The sequence below is a fragment of the Gracilinanus agilis genome, chromosome 5 (genome assembly GCF_016433145.1).
Source record: "Gracilinanus agilis isolate LMUSP501 chromosome 5, AgileGrace, whole genome shotgun sequence".
Lineage (NCBI taxonomy): Eukaryota > Metazoa > Chordata > Mammalia > Didelphimorphia > Didelphidae > Gracilinanus > Gracilinanus agilis.
Window position 1 is genome coordinate 27355111 of NC_058134.1, and position 20039 is coordinate 27375149.

The 20039-nt window shown below is 38.3% G+C and overlaps 1 protein-coding gene across 1 annotated transcript in view; it reads left to right on the forward strand.

Moving 5' to 3' along the window:
- Positions 1–8748: 8748 nt before the first annotated feature.
- Positions 8749–20039, forward strand: part of SLC4A7 (solute carrier family 4 member 7) — a 75312-nt gene continuing 64021 nt past the window's right edge. Inside the window, exon 1 of the mRNA XM_044679460.1 lies at positions 8749–8825. The gene's annotated coding sequence lies outside the window, so the exon portion shown is untranslated. The remainder of the gene's footprint in view (positions 8826–20039) is intronic.

A 20039-nucleotide genomic window follows, 5' to 3' on the forward strand; every position in this document is an offset into this window, starting at 1 on the left:
TTTTGCAACTCTGGAATTTTCTTGCCAAAGATGCTAGAGAAAAAAGGTTTGCTTTTTTTTTTTTTTTTTTTCCTTCTTTGACTCATTTAACAGATGATGAAATTGAGGCAAACTGGGTTAAGTGACTTGCACAGGATTGATAAACATATTTCCATCTTTGCCTTTAAGTAATTGATAAAAATGTATTTGTTAGGACAGCTAGGTGGCTCAATGGATGGAGAACCAGTCCTGGAGTTCAAATGTGACCTCAGATAATTCTTAGATGTGTGACTCTGGGCAAGTCACTTAACCCCAACTGCAGAACCCTGGCCAGTTCTCAATATTGATGTTAGAGTTGTGTCTGACCTTTTACCAGGCCTTTCTCTTTTTGATAAGAACCAGGTTTTTCCATTTACTTAGTAGATAATCAATTTGGAATAATATTTGACTTCTGAACTTTTAAGGAGGAGCTTGTTTTTTCATAATACATGATTCCCTTGGGGTGTATGGGTGTGTGTGTGTGTCTGACACACACACACACACACACACACACACACACACACACACACACACACATTCCTCTTCACTCTTCCTCTTCCCTTCAAGAAAAAAGAGGAGCACTGTCAACCTAAGTCAGAAAATCTGAAAAGCATTTCTCTTATTAGATATACATCACCCAATTTCTTTTAAAAGTCTAAAAGAAACTCGGCAACAATTAAAAGTCCAGGTCTGAGACACCAACAATTTGCATTTTTGCTCTGATCTTGAATCATTATTTTTGATACTGATTTCCACTGTAATTTGGGTTCCAGGTGTTTCTTTTTCTTTTTTTTTTTCACCAAGTGATAGCATGACAAATTTTAATAGGATTTGCCTTTATGACAAGGTTGCTTTATTTCTGAATTCTGTTATCTTTGTATACAATTAGAATTCAGTATCTTCTGTATGTAAACATTATTAAAATTGAATGAGGATGATAAAGGGTATTAGCCAATCATTTATAAAAAGCTACATAAATTTTCACTCTTTTCATTTATCTTCAATAAAATAAGGCAAAAATATATTAAAGGTCATACTCGGCAGGATGCAGTAAAATTTTAAAAAAGGTTATAATGAAGATGTTAAAAGATCCTCTTTTGTTTGAGAGCAACAGTTAGCCTGCTTTTATTTCAAGTCACTAAGGTAATTTATATCATTCTGAAGAGTCCTTATGTCTAATATTGAAGTATATTATTTCAAGTCTGGGGACTGGCCTAAGAATGTCTAATCTAATGAATTAGCTGTAAATGCCTAGTCTTAATACTCTTCTTTCCCCCTCCTCTTAATAAATGCGTGGCTGGTATTTTAAGTCCCTGCTGGAAATGCTGTTAATGTGTTGACAAATAGTGCATGGAAGAATAAGAATAATAAGGACAATGATACCAAGTGATTAAATAGTTTAGACAATCTTTTGAATCGGGCACCAGAAACCAGTGAGGTCCGTAGTATTCAATGGTTTTCCTTTGCACAGTCTCTTTTGCTTCTCAATTCCCAATTTTATCTAGCTCTGTTGTGTGATATTTATATTTTGCTTTTTATTATTGTTTTTTGTCTCTTAAGTATTTCTAGGTCTGTATATGCAGGTACTACCTACCATAGAATGAATGAGGTGGTGTCATTTTAGCCTTTTTTTTTTTTTTTTTAAAGACCCACTGTTGGGTCATTATTGTTTTTTTTTAAACCCTTAACTTTTGTGTATTGACTCCTAGGTGGAAGAGCGGTAAGGGTGGGCAATTGGGGGTCAAGTGACTTGCCCAGGGTCACACAGCTGGGAAGTGTCTGAGGCCGGATTTGAACCTAGGACCTCCTGTCTCTTCAATTCACTGAGCTACCCAGCTGCCCCCCCCCCCCATTATTGTTTTTTAAAGATTTGTTTCCTTCCCATATCTCCTATGTGCTTTTGCTAATGACAGTGTTCAAGATACTATAGCTTTAATTTGGATGAATTTGCTTGAAAAGAAGCCATTTTGAAATTCTTTGCTAAGCTTTTTGCCATTAGAACATTCAGTTATTTATTTATAGCCCTGTGCCTAATGTGTATTCATGCCTATTCCTGAAGCTGGCATTGTTCCTGTTTGGAAGGTGATATGTCAGCTTAACTCATTCACACCTGTTTAACAAATGTGCCAGAAATGATCTGCAGGGATTCAAGGAAGGAGAAAGATATTTGTAGCTTGTTCACCTGGGACTTTGAGCACTATGGATTATGTTTCCTTTAGCTTCCAGGGGACTTAAAAAAATTGCCAACTATCCAACTATAAGACATTTGACATAGGTTTTATAACAGTAAATCTATAGTAGCTAATACTCTTGGGATACTATTTCATTTGGGAAGAAAGTATATTTGAAAAATTTACACTCTTTAGGACATATATTTTTCTTCCTGGAAGAAGTTGGCAGTCACTTAACAGCTGAACTTTTACCTTGATAATATAATATCTAACTGCTTGACCTTTTTTAATGTAGCATCCAACTATCACTTCATCAATCCAGTTATTAGTCATTATCTAATTTAAAAAATAATTAGTAGTTATTTTTCTGTGGTAAAGTCTTTTCATGTATGAATAAATAAGTAGAGTTGATTCTAGAAAAAGTTCATTTCTGACTAGAATATTGGTAAGTCAATCTAAAACCAAATTCTTGTTTTTTCTTTGGTAGGATTTAATTGCCTAGCGAGGGTGAGCATTCATTTATAGCAAATCCTTAGCTTAAAAATATCTAACCCCCACACCTAGGCTCTCGGGCTCAGAGAATAGAGTGCCTTTTTATTGCCTTCAGATAACTAACTGATCATTTCTCAATTCAAAGAACCAAGCAAATGGGACCGAGAAAAGTACTTTCTCTCATTATGTATAGATGTGTATGGATACCAGTCAAATTACCAAAGAATAACTTTATAGAGCTAGTAAGAAGATTTATCTGGAAGAACAAAAGGTCAAGAATATCATGGGAATGAATGGGGGAAAATGTGAAGGAAGGAAGCCTAGCAGTTTTAGATTTCAAATTATAATATAAAGCAGTAATCATGAAAACAACCTGATATTGGCCAAGAAATTGAGTGGTGGATCAGTGGAACAGATTAGGTACATAGCAGTGACTATGATAATCTAATGATTGATAAACCCAAACATCCAAGCTTTGAGGGCAAGAATTCACCATTTGACAAAAATTGCTGGGAAAACTGGAGAACAGTTTGTCAGAAACTTAGATGTAGGTCAGTATCTTACACTATATACCAAGTTATCAATATGGAAAATGATCATATTAGGAGAGCATAGAAAATCTTAACTGTTAGATCTATGAATAAGGAAAATTTATAACTAAACGAGATAAAAAGAGCATCACAGGATGTAAAATCAATAATTTTGATTAAATGAAATTATAAAGCTTTTGGACAAATAAAGCTATGCAGCCAAAATTAGAAGGAAAACAGAAAATTGGGAAAACGTTTATAGCGATTTTCTCTGATAAAGGCCTCATTTCTCAACTATATAGAGAATTGAGTCAAATATGTAAAAATAAAAATCATTCTCTAGTTGATAAATGGCCAGAGGATACGAACAGGTTTTTTTGAGAAGAAGAAATATTTAAAGTTGCTTACCTTCCTTGAGGCTCCTTCTCTTTGTGGGTACCTCTGATGACGAGGTGTTTTTCTCTTGAAGGAAGCCTGCTGTTGCCTATTTGTAACTTTGACAACCTTTTGGGGCTAAGGAGAACATGTCTAAGAATTGTACTCAGGCCTCCAGATGTTTGACCAGGGTAGAGGTCAGGGGGAGCAACATTTCCTTATTCCTAGAGCTCTCTGCTTCTCTTAATTTAGTAGAAATCTCTTGTTAACTTTTTTGGTTTTAGTATCATTCATTGATCATTCCTTTTGAGTTTTAAGTGAGCTTAATCCCTGAAGAGCTTTTTCAGATGAATTACTCTAGCCAAGTCTTGAGACTTGTAATAAGTGATAGAAGTGAAGGGAAGATCCAGATAATCTACTCTAGGACTAGTGGAAGAATAGTCTTCTATGGCATATTGTCTTGTTTGTAGAAGGTGCTCAGTAAACATTTGTTGAATGGATTCAGGGAGGAAACGATTTGAGTTAGAGGTATTGATAAAGCTCCTGACTGCCCTCACCCACGAATTTCTGGGGAAGGACACTACTACCCAATTTTCTTGCCTTTCTGAATATCATATTCCAAACCTTGTGGTCCTTTAGTGTGGGGGCTGCCAGATCCTGTGTAATCCTGACTGGGTGGGGCTCCTTGATATCTGAATTGACTTCTTGCAATATTTTCTCCTTGGCTTGGAAGCTCTCAAATTTGACAGTTACATTCCTGGGGGTTGTCTTTTGAGGATTTAATGTGGAGGGTGATCTATGTACTCTTTCAATTTCTGTTTTGTCCTCTTGTTCAAGAATATCAGGATAGTTTTCTTGGATAATTTATTGTAATATGATGTCAAGGCTTCTCTTTTCCTAGGTTTTCAGGTAGACCAATGATTCTCAAATTGTCTCTCCTGGACCTGTTTTCCAGGTCAGTTGTCTTTTCAATGAGATATTTCATGTTTCCTTCTATTTTTTCATTGTTTTGATTTTGCTTTATTAATTCTTGCTGTCTTGTGAGATCATTAGCTTCTACTTGCCCAGTTCTAGTCTTTAAAGACTGGTTTTCAGGTATGATCTTTTGATTTTCCTTTTCTGACTGGTCTATCCTGCTTTTCATGGCAGGTCAGTTCTGATCGCCAATTTGCTTATTACTTCATGTGGTTTCTGGGCTTCTTTTTCCAAGTGGGAGATTCTGTCTTTTAAACTGTTACTTTTTAAATTACTTACATTTCTGTTTCCTACTTTTCTTGCTATTTCTCTTCTGTCTTTCTTACTTGGTTTGAACTCCGTTTTGAGTTCCTTGAGAGCCTGTGATCAATTTCCATTTTTTTTTTTAAAGTTTGGATATTTTGCTTGTTTGTCACTCTTTCTGTTGCCTCTGTACTCTGCTCCTTTTCTCCATAGAAGTTATCCAGTGTCAGAGGCTTTCTCTCTTATAGCTTTTTTTTTTTTTTTTTTTTGGCACTTGTGGATTGTAGTTCTTTGGTTTTGGTGGCAATTGCTGTGTTAGTTTTATCTTCTCTTCTAAGCTAGAAGTCTGAGTGAGGAGGGTGTGCAGTGAGCTACAGAGTAGGTTTTTGCCCTGAGGCTATTTTCCCAGTCTCTGCAGCATCTGCTGTGGGCAACCAGCCTGTGCTCTATTTGCCCTTTGGCCCTTCTTGGCCCTCCTCAACCTTGGGGTCTCAAGTCTTGCACTGCCCTCAGGGGTTAAGACTTGTGTCCTCAGGCAGGCCCGAGATTGCCCCGGCCCTTGCTTTGACTCTGGCGTGGTAGGTGGTGTGCTGGAGGGGTGATCATCTTGTGCTTTGGTAGGTGTAAGTTTACCCCCTTTTACTGTGGAATTGCCCAAACCCTGCCTACCTTCAAAGCTGCACCCCTTGGCAGAACCCCTTCACTTGACTGATTTTGAATTTTGTCCTTTTGGGACACTTTGTTATGATCAGTAGTAGGGAAAGTTGCAAAGTTCCTTCTACTCTGTGGCCATTTTAGCCTGGAAGTAAGAGATGAATACTACCAAAGGACTTTTGACTCTTCAGCCAACCAAAAAACTTGTCTACCACTACACAGCTGTAATCATCCAGGGACTTACAGCTTAGAACAGGCTTGCCAAGCATCCTTGTGTTTAGTAGGAACTAGGCAAGAAATAGTGCATATGCTGTATATAATCCGCCAGCAAAGTGTAGGCCTGACCTAAGGGCTGGACCATACCACCTATTCACTAGTTACTGATGTGTACGGATTATAATGATAGCCATAAAGCACTGCTAACAAAAATTGAAGTATTTTCTAAATTACTAAAGGAAACTAAAATTATCACTGTGGGAGGCTTTGTAGATAGTATTTACAGTTTATTTAATGTGAACTGCAGCAAGCCCTCAAATATTTCATAGTCTCCTAAATTAAACCCATAATTACTAAAAAGTTCTGCTGAACTTGTCATGCCAAGCAGATGAAGAAAGCCTGCCATAGATCTACAAATGTATAGATAGCCCATGTTCTCTTGGTACTTAATATATTGTTGAGAGACCTAGAGGAAAGTCCCAAAGTATGAGATGATAAGGAAAGAGCTACACAGATTGAGACAATTTATTAAGTGCACTACTGGAGGAAGGACTCACTTTTAATGAGATCACAGATTTGAAATATCACAATGAAATTGACTTTTTATAATGAAGAGTCACTGTAACATCTTTATTCAAAACATTTGAAAATAAAAATATTCTGTAGCTTATAAACAACAATTTTGACATTGCTTGTATATCTTTTATATCTTTTTGAAGAGCTGATTGTATATGATTATGTACATTTTCCTTCTGTATAGCAAAATTTAATTGAACAAAATGTTTTCACTTTTGTTGAGCATAAATGGCAGGAGAATGACAGTGCTAGCTTCTAAGTACTTGGTTTTCAGTAGCAATAATCTTTCTGGTATTTGAAATCTGATTTTGTTTCATAAGTAAAATTTTTAAGTAGTTGCATTTGATTATTTAAATATTTAATAATACTCACACATACTTTCACATTACATTCCTGAAGTCCTTGTACTTTTAATCTTTACTGTTTTCTCTCAATGAAAATAGAAATGTATAAATTTTGATAGGATTTGATATGTCTTGATTGTTTTAGGTTGCCAGTTCAGTGAGACTGAGGGTTAGAAAAGCACAAATTTGACAGTATCCCCACAAATATTTAAGTATTAACTTCAGAGCCTTATTTTTGACAACTTAAATAATTGCTCTTTAATCATAATCCAGTACAGAGAGGTTTTAGCATTGCCTTTGAATGAGAGGCCTAGGAGTACCCAAAAAAGAAAAATAACCACTTGAGTGATCATTTTCCACCTGTCCTACTTTGCTGTTGATTTTAATCTACTAAGTTTTGGTAGAAGTCTTTTTTTTTTTGTTTTATTAAGGAAGTGAGTACTCCTATGTAGATAGCTTTGCACATTATTTAATAAATGCTTTACTTTTACTTTATTATAATAATAGGAATTTGGAGAAGAGCTTCAGTTTGAACTTTACTTCCTCTGATTTTAAATCCACCTTTTCTTTAAAATTGGATGCTAAAGGGGACAGCTGGGTAGCTCAGTGGATTGAGAGCCAGGCCTAGAGACAGGAGGTCCTAGGTTCAAATCTGGCCTTTGACACTTCCCAGCTGTGTGACCCTGGGCAAGTCACTTGACCCCCATTGCCTACCCTTCCCACTCTTCTTCCTTGGAACCAATACACAGTATTGACTCTAAGATGGAAGGTAAGGGCTTTAAAAAAAAAAAATTGGATGCTAAAGCTTAAGAAATATAATTGCTCCTTTTTTGCTTTGACCAATTTTTAAATAGAAGGATTTTTTCCTCCAGGAAACATTTTCTGCAAATTCTATATGTAGTCTTTTCTGAGCTAGTTAAATGCATTAGATATCAAATCATAGTAATAATGTGATTTTTTTAGTATGTGGTTGTTTTAATAGAAATTGTGAAAAAGAATTTGAGCAGGAGAACCTGGATCATTTAAAAATTGTTTTTATAAACTCTTTTTGCTCCTGTAGTTGTGGCTCTACGATTGCATCGGAACTTGGGACACTTTATGATTCAAGCATTTGATTCTAACAAATGGATCTATGATCTAATTGATTTAGACGTGCCCTTCAGTGCTAGAGATTGTCTGCCCATCCTTCATGACTCAGTCATTCATAGACTTACCATTTGGATGGTTTTAGGAAGGTCCTATCCAACAGACCGGAAGCCTTTGTCACTTTTTCCTAGTTCAAGCATCTCGTCTAGCTAATGTCTCCATTCCAATGTTTGGGGTATAGAAGGAGGAGGTCAAGTTACTCTAATGTTGAATCAACTTTTTTATTACTGATGAGAATGTTGTGATCAGGCACCTCCCACATGTCCTTATATATACCCTTTCATGGCCTCTGCAGACCTAATTATTTGTTAACGTAGCCATTCCACCTTTCTCCCTTTAAGATACTTTCCTAGTTCTCTTCCCTTTTCATCTTAGTTACCTTCCTCACAGTTAACATTTGGTTAGATCCACTTTTCCATCCTGTTTCCCTTAGACATAGCTCCTTTGCCAAAGTGAGAGATTCTATCCTAATGCTTTCCTTTTTTACTTAGGTTTTGCATTGTTTTACTTAAAGGTTCTAAATTTTTAACTGTTTGGGTACTTTTTCTGCCTATGGAGATCATGGTTAAGCTGTTCTCTATGTCTTAATAGTTTTACAAGTTAATATAATTCTTCTACCCTCCAGAAAATCCCCAGATAACCAACTCTGATGATGAGCACCTTGGGAATTCAGATAAGCTGAACTTCAGCTGAGGGATACCCTCCCTAAAGTGTTTCTGCCTTAGTAAGACCAGTTAGTTTTTACTTCATTGGCTTAATCCTTGAGAATCCTTTAGCAAAAGAATAGTTTTCTACCATAGATTTTCAAATTGCATACTACAAATGTATAATACCTGTTTTTTCTTGTGATTGGCTATAAAGAGAATCTATTTACAACCCAGCATTTTCCAGTTCCTTGGGCATTGGTACCATCCATAATATTCCCCTCTCTTCCTCATTCCCTGATCCCTTGTGCACACATGGATGAATGAATGAATGACCATACTTTGCTTTATGTTTTTAGGGTCCTGATGAAGAAGCAGTTGTGGATCTTGGAAAAACCAGTTCAACAATTAATACCAAATTTGAAAAGGAAGAACTAGAAAGTAAGTACTTGAAGATGATGACTGAGTTTTGATGTAGTCTAAATCTCTATTTCTAGTTGCTTTTAATAACTATCCCATTTTGAATTTATGTATTTATTGAGAAATCTGGACCATTTATCAGTATTCCCACTTCTCTATATGAAATCCTATTTTAAGATATTGGAGACTGAATAGATTTCAAGATATCTTTTGAGGTGTCATAGGCATAGAGAGTCTTGGAATTAAAAAATTAGGGGGCTTTTAAAGTTAAGATAAAAGAAGGCAGGGACAGATGCTTTGTTCATTTTTTACTTCTGATGAAAAGATAGGACCCCAGATTTAGAGCCTGAAGAGCCAGTGTCCAGATCAGGAACCTGAAGCCTGCACTTAAGTTCCTTATTGCTCTTGTTTCATGGACTCAGTGGTTGTTCTTTGCTTCAAAGACAGAGGTTTCCTTAGAGTGGGCAAGCCCTTTGCCAGTGAAGGCTGCAGCTGCTCCTGTGTCTTAGTAGCCTTTGTTCATGTGACTAAAAACACGTCTGAGACAGATGGTCAGTCTTGTGGCGATGAGCCTCTTTGAACTCATTAACGGTCTTGCACGGAGGCTGTACTTAAAGCATTTTCTGCTTAGTGTATGACCTTTAAGAACCCAGGGTCATTTGTATTCTAAAATAGGGCTCAGCATCTGAAGAAACTGGCTATAGTTTAGGGCAGTGATGGGCAAACTATGGCCCACGGGCCAGATTCGGGCCCCCTGAAATGTTCTATCCAGCCTTGTGACATTATTCCTAATCTGACGAATACAATGAGTAGGATCCAATACAATGAAACTTCCAGAAGAGTTGCCTTAGAAACAGACTGACAGATGAGCATTTCCTTTCCTTTGGCTCCTCTTTAAAAAGTTTGCCCATCATTGCTTTAGGGGCATCATATCAAATTCATCTGCTGGGGGAAGTAGGAAGTGACCATTGAGAATCAATTTGTAACTATGTCATCCTTCAAATTCTTTAATAAATTGGGTGCATGAGATCAGACTGAGGGATAGGAGGGGCAAGAGAAGTGATCTAGCCCAACCCTCTTACTTTACAGATGAGGAAACTGAGGCCCAGACAGGTTAAGTGATTTACCCAAGACCAGTGGATAGAGCAAGGATTTGAAACCATAGCTTCTGATTGCTTGCTTGTCTGTCTATTCCATTCGCTGTAAATCTGAAACCCTGTCCCTTGATAAGAAGAATTTTTTTTTCTGGAATAATTCTTTTGTTTAAGGCTTCTTCTTGGTGCAGTTCCATTTGGACCTTCAGAATCAGATCATCAGGGTTCTTTTTCACCCCCCATCACATGGTTGTTTGTGGGTTTGTATACCAGAGGGACTATGGGAATACCTTCTAGAAGTTCAAGAATACCTGACATGAACCACGTATTCTGTTTGTAAAGACCCGGGTCTTGGTTTCTTGTCTAGTGAAGATTTCTTACTTGTTTTAACTCTCAGGAATATGGGAAAGCAAAATGATTGTAAGAAGGAATTCTTTCCCTTCTTTGATAGCTGGATTGCTTCTAATATCATTATAAACAAAAGTAGTGTAGTGGGTAAAGAGTTTTAACTCAGAGCCAGGAAGACCCAAGATTAAGACCAACTTTTTGGTACTAACTAACTGTGTGACCTTGGACAAGTCACTAAACCTCTGCCTCAACTAATGATAGCATCTATCTCCCAGGGTTGTTGTGAGGATCAAATGAAGTAATAATTATAAAGGGCTAAAAGTACTCATACATGGCAGATGCCTTTTAAATATTAGCTTATATTATTTTGTTGTTGTTGTTGTTGTTTTTAATTATCATCATCATTACCCCAGAAAAATTGTTGGCATATGTAGGTGCCTACTTCCTGAAAGTGAATGCTTTAGATGAGAACTTAATTTTTCTTGATAAGAATATTAGTTTTTGTGATTATATTTTACTTTCTTCACACCATAAAGATTATACTTTTACTGTGTAGTTTGATCATGTACACCTGCCACCTTCAAGAACAGATTTGGTTGGTTGTTGGGGAAAGACAGGAATAAAATTGGAGTGTCCTTTCTTGTCTACTCTGTGTATGTGGTGGTTCTTTTGCTTTCATGTCTCTGGTGAAACTTGATAGAGTAAACATGAGTACTATATTTGAAAGGTGAAAGAAAAGTGTGAGGGAGACTTAAAGAAACAAAATAACTGTGAGACAGGACTAGGGCATTGTGGAGAGAGCATTCAATTCAGAGATGATGAGTTTGAATCCCTCCTTTATTATGGCTAAGACCTGTTTGTACTGTATAATTTCTAAGCTCTCTCCTAGTTTTAAACCCTCTGATTCTGTGTTTGAGAAACAAAAGAAGTAGGGAGGAAAGGTGGGGGTGGGGTAGGGGATTTTTAGTAGTTGAATTCTATTCTGTTCTTCATTTCCTTTTTGTAGATTATAAATTCACAGAGTTTCTGTTAATCATAGTATGAATATTGAAGCCGTTAGAATTCATGTTGAAATACAAAAAAGCAATGCCAGAAGGCACTAGAAAGTATGGTTGAAACTTTCTGGCCAGAAAATGAGCTGTTAGATGTCAGGTTGTGTTTTAATGTTACTAATGATGGAAGTGACAGGCATTAGGAGAGAGATCTGGAGAGAAAATAGCTAGAGGATAGAATTTGATTTTAAAAAAGAGTGAGGAGCTCTTGCTTAACAAGGACTGGCAATGCATTTGCCTGAAGTCACTACAAATCTAATCAGGAGAACTTTAAACTGAAGGGAAGAGAGGGAGAGGAAGCTGCTTAGAGGACATTGATCCTCTAAGCCAGAGAGAATTGAAGAAATAAGCCAGAAGTAGAATTTGTGTGCTTAGTAGCAAGCAGGTGCACAAGAGAAACTTAAGGCCAGGTGGTGGATTTGATTTCAAAGGTTTCCCCTTTGAATTCTGGATTGGGTGGTATAGGACCCATGGCTGGAATGTGACTTTGGAAGACTGGACCTTATTAAAATGCTAGATTTTTAAAAGGGCAGAGGGAGAGAAGTCAGGAGCATTGAATATTCAGAAGAGAACTTGTAGGGAAATTTAGGAACCAGATTGAGGAGGTACATGGGAGAACAGTGAAGAGTGGGAGTAGAGCATTCAAGTTGTACTCCAGGTGCTGTAAAGACCTCAAAGTAAAAACTATTTTCATCATAACACTTTTTGATTTCTCATACTGTAAATATTGAGACATAGAACCCACATAAGCCAAAACCTTTTGGGGAGTCATAAATAATTCTGAAGAGTGTAAAGGGGTCCTGAGACTAGAAAAACTGAGGGCTGCTAAAGCAATCTTTCTCCTCAGAGCAGAGTAGCTAACTTCTTGACTGAATAATAATTTCATACTTCAAAACTTAGAAGAGCCAAAGAAGGAAACTTCTTTTCTGGACCCGGTTCAGTAATTTAGCATGTATTTATTGAATACCTACTATGTGCAAGGCACTGGGAATAAAAAGACAAAGTTTCAACTCTTAATGAGTTTATATTTTATTGGGGGAGATAATATATGTGAGCAAATGTTAACAGGGCTTACTCTGGTTTACACTTCCAGATGGCCCAGTGTGTTTCATTTAATCCCTCCCTCAATATTCTCTGGTACCCTGAAGAAGGCTGGCGGGCGGAGGGGGCATCTTGCCTCTCTGCTAATGGCTTCAAGCCCCCACCAATGGTGTTTCTCTTAATTTTGGGGGCCCCTTCCCCAATTCTATTTAATGACATAACGGTTAGTTACTCCAAAGCTTTAGCAAGCACAAACATACAAACATCCCTCCCAGTAAGAGGAGGGATCCTAGAACACAGCACAATTCTCTGTACCACCTTAGTCTCTGGAGAAGAAAAGGGATTAAGGACCAGAATGAGGCTGAGAACCCAAATAGTCACAGCCTAGCTCAGTTCCTTTCTAGCTAAGGCCTACTAAGTCCCAAGTCCAAAGCCCCCATTGGGTTTGAGTCCCAGACGCATGGCTTCTCAGGGCTTTCCTGCTCGATCAGGCTGCACCATCCAGCCTGGCAGCTCAACTCTACGGTCACTCTGGCTCTAGTTCCTACACCTAGATCAGAAAAAAGGATAAACAAGGCAGAGCCCAGGAAACCCCCCCAGCTTTGGCGTCACAGGGTAAAAGGTAGGGAAGAGGGAAGAGGCGTTATTTCCTGCATGCAGGCAGTTCATGGCCCCCATGCTCTGGGGAACATGGCCTTGACCCTCTGCAGACACCATAAGGAAAGAGTGTGAGCATCCCGGCTTGTTGGGGCTAGGAAGCCAACTGCGTGAGGCTATTTCCACCCTCGTGGTAGAGGAGTGCAGAATGTCTTTTCTCAGAAGCAGGTCCCAGGGGTCTCTCATGTCGCTCCCGTCATGTTAGGTAATCTGGGCATACTCCAAATGCTTATGTAAACCTGTTATGCAAGTATGTGCAGAATAAATACAAGGTACCTTTTGTGGAGCAAGTGCTAAGAAACGGGACATCATGTAGAACAGCCCAACTTGGGAAGAAACCAGGGATTGTATGAGCTAGCGGTGCCAGGGGAGCTTTGTACAAGGGGGTGGAGAGAGGAATGTTGGGTGAGAACATCCAGGCTCTTTGGGCAGCTTCTCCTAAGCAAGAAGGACTGGTTGCTGGGGTGATCTTTCTAGGTCAGTAGCCTCTAGCTTAGAATCTATGGCAGCCAAGCAGAGGGAAAGGCAAAGAAGAGCTTCTGTGTATGTGTGCGTGTGTGCGTGTGCATGTGCGTGTGTGTCTATCCATCTTCCATAAGTCTTTTCCTGTTGCATTCAGCCATTAAGGTGATCTTCCTAAAGCAGTTTTCATCATGCCATTCTTCCTACTCCGTAACTCCAGTGGCTTCCTATTGCCTCTGGGATCAGATATCAAAATCTCTGTTTGGCATTCAGAGACCTTCCTAACCCGGCCCCCTCATCCTTCAAGGTGCTCCTCCAGAAGGCTCTGCCTGTGCCTGTCCGTGGCACCTGGCTCTCTTGACACTCCCTTCTTAGGTGACTTTGGTCAATCCTCATTGATGTATCATTTATATGACTCAAAGTCTGTGTCTCAAGGACCAGCCTCATAGTTCCTGATCCCAGTTTACTGTCTCTGCCTGCTACTCCTTACTGTATGTCCACCTCAATGTTGCCAAAACCGAGTGTGTCATCTTTGATCCCAAACCTATTTCTCTTCCTCCTGGTCTAATACATAACCATAACATATTTGATTTCCTTCATCCTTATCCTAATAATTTAATTATTGTTAAATTATTTTAAATTAATTTAAATTATTGTTAAATCCCGCTAATTGTGCCCTAGAAACATCTCTTGAATTTATCCTTTGATTGGTCTTTTTTACTGAAGTCACCCCAGTTCAGGTCTCCTTACCTCTTCATGTTATAATGATCTTTAACTGGTCTTATTTTCAGGCTCCCTCTGTCATAAGCTTTAATTTCTGTTGATGTTCACTTCATTTTCCTAAGGCTCTCGTCTGATCATGCTAGTAGTCTCTTACTCAAGTGCTTACTCGAAAAAGTCATTAGGGGGCAGCTGGATGGCTCAGTGGATTGAGAGCCAGGCCTAGAGACGGGAGGTCCTAGGTTCAAATCCGGCCTCAGACACTTCCCAGCTGTGTGACCCTGGGCAAGTCACTTGACCCCCATTGCCTACCCTTACCACTCTTCCACCTATAAGTCAGTACACAGAAGTTAAGGGTTTAAAATTTAAAAAAAAAAGTCATTAGAATAGTTAAAACAGGCCACATTTAGGAGGCCTTTAAGGTTTGCAAAGTTTTTAAATGCAATTTGATCCTTACAACGTCATTTTGAAGTAAATGCTAATATCTTCAGTTTATGGTTGATGAAACTGAGGCAGAGAGGGTGTGATCATCTATAATCTAGGAAGCCTCAGAGGCAGGATTCAAAGCTGGGCCTCCCTAAGTTATAGTTTAGGACTTCATCTACTAGATAAATCATTGGTGGCTTTTCTGTCTCACTTTAATCTGCCTTTCTGGCCTTATTCTAACCCAAGTGGACAATCCATTGTCCTCCCCATCCCTTGTATCTACAATGGTCTTATTCTTCTGTATTTCCCCTTACTCTCGCCTTCCGGATTATTAATTGAAGTGCAAAGACTCTTATCAGAATTCCTCAGTGCTTCCAGAATGTTGCAAACATTGATTAAAGTGGATACAATTCACAAAAATAAGAGGAAATCAACATCTGTCAATCATGACTGAGTATTAGTTTATCGGATTATAACAGATCAACTTAGAGAGAACATTACATTATCATGATGACTTCTTTGGAAAGCTGTGGTACCATTTACAGGGACTGCAAACAAATAACTAGCCATACCGAATGCCATTAATGTCGACTTAATTTTCCTAATGGATTTGTCTGATCATGCCTCGCTCCTCAGAATAGTTCAGCACCTTCTCTTTGTGAAAGAATTTCATTTTCTGAAGTAATAATTTTTTATAAAATTAAAAAACAAGGGAAAATGTAATGCCTGTCAGCAGCAATGAATTCATTACCGTTTCAGCCAGCAGCATTATGCTTTCATTTTGATGCCAGTGGAGGAGGGGAGACATTGAGATAACTTTTTTAAACTTCCAAATAATTGTATCTTTTTATTTCATGTAGTTAGAAACTAAAAGTGGACTAATGCTATACCAAAAGTCATATATAGCCCTTAATGTACTTCACCTTTCATCTTTCCCACCTGTATCTTGGACTCTTAATTGTACCTTATCACCTATCTCAACCACTTATATCTGGGCTCATTTATTAATCAAAATAGGGGTAGGCAGGTAATTCTCTGTTAATAGGTACATCAAAAGTTTACATAGGGCAAATTATGATACTAGAGAAATTGAAGATGTGTGCTAAATACTAAATAAGATGAAATGTATATATTATGGCTATAGCCATTTTGTATCCTTTACAGAAAATCAGGAAAGCATAATGCAGTCAAAACTCTAGGTTTCCATACCCAGGTAGCCTGCAAAACATGTGGTTCATTTTACAGGGTTGTTGCCATCATAGAAATTGTTCTCTTGGTTCTTCTAACTTCACTCAGTATCAGTTCATACTAATAATCTAACTCTGGAATTCATCTTTCATCATTTGTTACCATACAATAAGAGTGCATGAAATCAGTGTATCATAGTTTATTTGCACATTTCTTAATTGATAGACATCCTCTTGCATTCCAGGTCTCTTCTTTCTTCTCTTTTCTCCTTTTTTTTTTAATACCCCTTTTCCCATATTTGTGTGCTCTTTCTTCCCATACATCCCACTTATGAGAAATATAAAGTTATCTTCTCCCCTTTTCAGTGTGTGTGCCTCTTAACCCTTTCTTAATTCCTCCTGAACAAAGCCAGTTCACGCTTAGGTTCTCTATTTTTCTTAGTTAACTCCTTCAGTATCCTTCCAAAACATACAGTAAGGTTCTGAGGGGAAATTGATTTCTTTTTCTATTAGAATGATAGCATTGCATCATTATACAGTCACTTCTAATTGTTTAAACACATTTACCTTTCTAGGTTATTTTTGTCTTTCTGTGTTCTTACAGTTTTGTGTGTGTTTTTTTCCCATCAAAAATGCTTTAAAAATCTTCTATTCTGCATGAAAGGTTCATTTTTTTCCCCTTGTAGGGTTATGCTCAGCTTTACCAGGTAATTTATTTTGGGTAGCAAGCCTTCATCCTTTTCTTACCAGTGCTAGTGGAAAGACAATATTTGATTAATAACAGTCCTGAATGGGTTAAGAGAGTCAACAGGTCATGTCAGCAAGTATGGCCCCTATGGTGTGCTAGGTCCTGTGCTAAAGGCTGCAGGTACAAATAAAGGCAAAAACAGGTCATGCTCTATTGGAACTCCCAGTCTAATGAGAGAGGACATCCCAGCAACCGTGGACAAACAAGATGTGTACAGGATGGACTGGAAATAATCTCAAGGGGAATAGAATTAAGGAGAACTAGAAAAGAGTTCTTGTAGAAGATATTACTTCAACTGAGACTTGAAGGAAATTAGAGGAGCCAGGAGCTGCAGGTGGAGAGAATTCCCAGAATATGGGAGAGCCAGAGAAAATGTCCAGAGTTTGGAGTTGGAGTGTAGTATGTGAGGAACAAGGAGACCAAAGCTAGTGGATCCCAGCGGTTGAAGGGACACGGTATAAGTTGTAAGAAGACTAGTGAGAAAGAGTTGAACCTGCTTACGAAGTAATTTAAAAGCCAAACAAATCTTAAAGAAAATAGCTCTTAGAGTTTATTGAACACAGGATTGTTGGGGGCAAGGGAGAAGGAAATGCAGATGGATGGACCATGGTCAGACTGTACTTTGAAGAAGATCCATTTGACATCTGATTGGAGGGGTTGGAATCATGTGCTGATCTAGGTCCCAAAGATCACTTTTTTGGTCCTCCATCCTGAGTCTGCTCAAATGCCTCTGCCTCTCCCTTTTGAATCCTTTACCTCACAGAATTTTTGCTTTTATGAAAGCACAGCTGAAGTTCCAACCTCCCATCACATTGCTTCTTCAGAATGCAAGATCCTTAAGACAGTGATTTCTGGGGCCTCAGACACTTCCCAGCTGTGTGACCCTGGGCAAGTCACTTGACCCCCATTGCCCACTCTTCCACCTATGAGCCAATGCATAGAAGTTAAGGGTTTAAAAAAAAAAAAAAAAAAGACAGTGATTTCTATGTCTTTCTGTGCTCAGCCTTGAGCATAGTACCTTGCACATAAAATTATTGAATTGAATATTAAATATGTTAGACTTCTTTATATTCTTTAAACCTTTTGACTTTTTTTTAAATGCTGAGCCAGATTTCAATTTTTGACCATCTTCACTTCTGCTCATTTTGGCATTGTTGTTACTCTTTGCTAAAGTGTGTTTAATTTTGATAGTTTTACTGATGTCTTAGTAAAATGTCTTTATTTGCCTATCCTATAAATGTCCATTTCCATCATGTGATTTCTTATGTTTATCATGAACATTAATTCCAGATGACCAAATGATAGATGCCTTTCTGTTTCTTTTGTCCATAGGTACATGATAAAATTCTCATCCCATTACTTTTGATGAGGGGGAAGAGGAGACCTAAGACTCAATTAGTTGTCATTTTATTTGAGAATGTCAATATTAATGAATGAGGATCTCATATTTCTAACACTTTTATATTTATATTATATATATATTTATATATATATATATATTTTTTTTTTAATTCTTTTTATAGAAACTCTAAAAACCTTTTTGGTAACTCAGTGTCCTTGTTCCCTCATGCCCTCTGAGGCCATTATCATTGCAGAAATAAATCAGATTTTCTTTCCTAAATGGCTTTATAGCATAGTTTGCAAGAGCCAAGGAATTATCTAGTAGGCAGCATATTGGTGATGAGTCTCTAGGTTATTGCTGGACCTTTTAGCTTAGTAGGATTTGATATAGCTTCTGCACTGTCAGTCAACAGGCCTTTATAGTAAGTGATTTCGATGAGTCATGTAAGTGTTCTAAGAATAGAAAGAAGAGTTTGAGATTTAATGGGATCATTGACATGAAGGCCATCTCATGTAGAACTAACTTTGGGGGAACTGGGGAAAGGGTCTGCTGCAGAATGGTAACATTTGAATTGAGTCTTGAAGCTGGGGAAATTAAGATGAGGCACATGTACGTGGGGATAGCTGTAGTCAAAGGTGTGGAGTTGAATTGTCAGAGTGGATTATAGAATGTCTGGAGAGAAGCTAGTGCAAGAAGATGAGACCAGGGCTGTGGAGGATTAGAAATGTCAGAGAACTTTATGTTGTTCTTAGATGTAATAGGTTGCTGCTAGAGTTAGAATAAGGCAGAGCAGTAACATGGTCAGATTTTGGCATTTTAGAAATCACTTTGGCAGTAGAATGATAGTGTATTGTTGAGGGGAAAGTCAGTTAGGGAGACCAATTAGAAAGTTGTCACAATAGAAATCTGGGTGTGAGGTGATGATGTCTTGTACCAGGGTGGTAGTTGTGGGACTGAAGAGAAAGGAGAAACAGAGGAGGGTTATTGTGAAGGTAGAAATGACAAATTGGACATTTTGGATATGTTGACATGATAGACATCCATAGACACTCTGCTGAAAAAGATGAGAGGAGATAGTATCAAGAGTGTTGGGTTTGCATGGGCAAGGAGAAGACTTTTATAGATAGGAAGTGATAGTGGGGGAGACATCTGAACCTCTGGCAAGGATTGCTGCTACTTTGTGTTTGTATTCCCAGCTTCTACCACAGTCCCTGGCACTTAGTATTTCAGTTATTTATTCATTAATCACCTTCTCTTATCTCCTCTCTGAGTTTCCATGCATTGGGCCTCCTACCAGGTTAATTGCTCTTCATTACTCTCTTTTTCTCTTGGTCTCACTGCCTCAAGGGCCCTCCCTTAAATCCATCTTCGATGGAGCTGTGTCCAAAGCACAGGTCCTACTATGTTATCCCTTACTCAATACTCCCAATTGCCTTGAGGTTCAAATATAAACTCTTCTGAAGTTATAAAACTTGGCCCTTGGCAGCCCTATTATACATTACTCTCTCACACTCTGCTTCTAGCCAAACCGGCCTTTTCTCAGGTCTCATGTGTGACCGTCCGTCCTTCCTTCCTTCCTTCCTTCCTTCCTTCCTTCCTTCCTTCCTTCCTTCCTTCCTTCCTTCCTTCTTTTCCCCCACCCCCATATACCACCTTGTGGCACTTCTGTTATAGTTAGTGACCCATCCCAGCTTGACCTTTATATTCCTANCCTTCCTTCCTTCCTTCCTTCCTTCCTTCCTTCCTTCCTTCCTTCCTCCCTCCCTCCCTCCCTCCCTCCCTCCCTTTCTTCTTCCTTCCATTTTATTATTTTAAGTACAACATAAACCAAAATTTATGCAACCAGAGCAGAAGCTGTGGATGATTCATATTTCCATTTGGGCGGGAGCACTCTCTTGGTCTTATATTACCAAGCCAGATGGTGAATTCGGCTATCGTTCAGAATCAAATGGAATTTAGAATATTTATCCTTTCTGTTTCTCTCAAGTTGCTTGTGTACAGCAACAGCTTTCTTAATCAAGTGATGAAGATCCTCATGAAGATCAGGGACAAGTCCCTTGGCCTTCAGGATTTTCAAAATTTTGTTGCCAGTTATAAATCACACTTGTGCCACAGCATGAGAATCTCTCCCGATCCCACTGACCTGGGAGGACGTCAG